Raw genomic sequence first — 2500 nt, forward strand, 5'->3', positions numbered from 1 at the left:
ACAGTGAAACTGCGAATGGCTCATTAAATCAGTTATGGTTCATTTGATCGTACGTTTTACGTGGTTAACTGTGGAAATGCTAGAGCTAATACATGCGTGAAGCGCCGACCTCGCGGGAGGCGTGCTTTTATCAGACCAAAAACCGACCGGGCTTCGGCCCGCAACCTTTGGTGACTCTGGATAACTTTGCGGATCGCACGGTCTCGCACCGGCGACGGATCATTCAAGTGTCTGCCCTATCAACTTTCGTCGGTACGGTACTGGCCTACCGAGGTTCTTACGGGTAACGGAGAATCAGGGTTCGATTCCGGAGAGGGAGCCTGAGAAACGGCTACCACATCCAAGGAAGGCAGCAGGCGCGCAAATTACCCATTCCCGACGCGGGGAGGTAGTGACGAAAAATAACAATACAGGACTCTAAACGAGGCCCTGTAATTGGAATGAGTACACTTTAAAACCTTTAACGAGTATCCATTGGTGGGCAAGTCTGGTGCCAGCAGCCGCGGTAATTCCAGCTCCAAAAGTGTATATTTAAGTTGTTGCGGTTAAAAAGCTCGTAGTTGGATTTTGGGCGCAGGCGGCCGGTCCGTCGCAAGGCGTGTACTGGCCGTCCTGGCCTCACCTCCGGTTCTCCGCCGGTGCCCTTGACTGAGTGTCGGCGGCGGCCGGAACGTTTACTTTGAAAAAATTAGAGTGTTCAAAGCAGGCGATTCGCCTGAATAATGGTGCATGGAATAATGGAATAGGACCTCGGTTCTATTTTGTTGGTTTTCGGAGCGCGAGGTAATGATTAAGAGGGACAGACGGGGGCATTCGTACTGTGCCGTTAGAGGTGAAATTCTTGGATCGGCGCAAGACGAACGACTGCGAAAGCATTTGCCAAGAATGTTTTCTTTAATCAAGAGCGAAAGTCAGAGGTTCGAAGACGATCAGATACCGTCCTAGTTCTGACTATAAACGATGCCAACTAGCGATCGGGGGGCGTTAGTTTTACGACCTCTCCGGCAGCTTGCGGGAAACCAAAGTCTTTGGGTTCCGGGGGAAGTATGGTTGCAAAGCTGAAACTTAAAGGAATTGACGGAAGGGCACCACCAGGAGTGGAGCCTGCGGCTTAATTTGACTCTCACCCGGCCCGGACACAGTGAGGATTGACAGATTGAGAGCTCTTTCTTGATTCTGTGGGTGGTGGTGCATGGCCGTTCTTAGTTGGTGGAGCGATTTGTCTGGTTAATTCCGATAACGAACGAGACTCTGGCTTGCTAACTAGTTACGCGACCCAATCGGTCGGCGTCTAACTTCTTAGAGGGACTAGTGGCGTTTAGCCACACGAGATTGAGCAATAACAGGTCTGTGATGCCCTTAGATGTTCGGGGCCGCACGCGCGCTACACTGACCGGATCAGCATGTGCTCGCCTTGGCCGACAGGTCTGGGTAACCCGCTGAACCCCGGTCGTGCTAGGGATAGGGAATTGCAATTATTTCCCTTGAACGAGGAATTCCCAGTAAGCGCGAGTCATTAGCTCGCGTTGATTACGTCCCTGCCCTTTGTACACACCGCCCGTCGCTACTACCGATTGAATGGTTTAGTGAGGTCCTCCGATTGGACCTGGCGCGGCCGGCAACGGTCGAGCCGGCGTCCGAGAAGACGATCTAACTTGATCATTTAGAGGAAGTAAAAGTCGTAACAAGGTTTCCGTAGGTGAACCTGCGGAAGGATCATTAACGGTCTCGCAAACGCTTCGGCGAACGCGAAACTCGGACAAGCGAGAGAAAAAGTCTTTGCTACCCGGCGCCCGACCCGCGAGGAGCGGCGCGCCGGCCGGCGATTCGGTCACCCGGTAATGTTTGCGCGTCGAGTGCCGCGGTGCCGCGCGCTCCGGCTTCAAGCGTCGGCCTGGCCGACCGCTCGGCGCGGTCTATTTTGTCACCCTATAGTGCGAGGCACTGTGCGAGCGAAACAATCGTGGATGGCTCTTGGCGGTGGATCTCTCGGCTCGTGAGTCGATGAAGGACGCAGCTAGCTGCGTGAATTAGTGTGAATTGCAGGACACATTGAGCATCGACGTTCTGAACGCAAATTGCGGCCTCGGGTCAATCCCGGGGCCGCGCCCGCCTCAGGGTCGCGTTGCAAACGTTCCGCGCGGGGATTTCTCCGCGCGGCTGCTGCGGCGTCGGACGCGCGAGCGCCCGTCCCGCTCAAGACAGCACGGCACGATGCGCGACGATCGCGACCAGAATCCCGCGCGGCGGCGGCGAGTCGACCTCGAAGAGGCCAACGGCTGGCGGCTCAAGGGCGGGAATCGAGGTGCGCGGCGGCGCGCGGCGCCGACGGCGAGCGCGGAACGGGAAGAATAGTCCCGGTCCTTACTTTCGGCCTGAGGTCGGACGAGGCTACCCGCTGAATTTAAGCATATTACTAAGCGGAGGAAAAGAAACTAACGAGGATTCCCTCAGTAACGGCGAGTGAAGCGGGATGTGCCCATCGCCGAATCCGCGCGCT

General features: G+C 55.8%; 2 non-coding genes and 1 pseudogene across 2 annotated transcripts in view; all 3 read left to right on the top strand.

Moving 5' to 3' along the window:
• LOC146142393 (small subunit ribosomal RNA) overlaps nucleotides 1–1722 on the top strand; it is a 1798-nt gene extending 76 nt beyond the window's left edge. The window contains exon 1 of the ribosomal RNA XR_014500946.1: nucleotides 1–1722. This exon is cut by the window's left edge and continues 76 nt beyond it. This is a non-coding gene — a ribosomal RNA (small subunit ribosomal RNA).
• A 247-nt stretch (nucleotides 1723–1969) lies between these two features.
• Nucleotides 1970–2123, top strand: LOC146142394 (5.8S ribosomal RNA). The gene has a single exon (XR_014501222.1). It is a non-coding gene; the product is annotated as a 5.8S ribosomal RNA (ribosomal RNA).
• A 248-nt stretch (nucleotides 2124–2371) lies between these two features.
• LOC146142395 (large subunit ribosomal RNA) overlaps nucleotides 2372–2500 on the top strand; it is a 3679-nt pseudogene continuing 3550 nt past the window's right edge.

Source organism: Ascidiella aspersa, chromosome 5 (genome assembly GCF_963924565.1).
Source record: "Ascidiella aspersa chromosome 5, kaAscAspe10.2, whole genome shotgun sequence".
In the NCBI taxonomy this organism is placed as follows: domain Eukaryota; kingdom Metazoa; phylum Chordata; class Ascidiacea; order Phlebobranchia; family Ascidiidae; genus Ascidiella; species Ascidiella aspersa.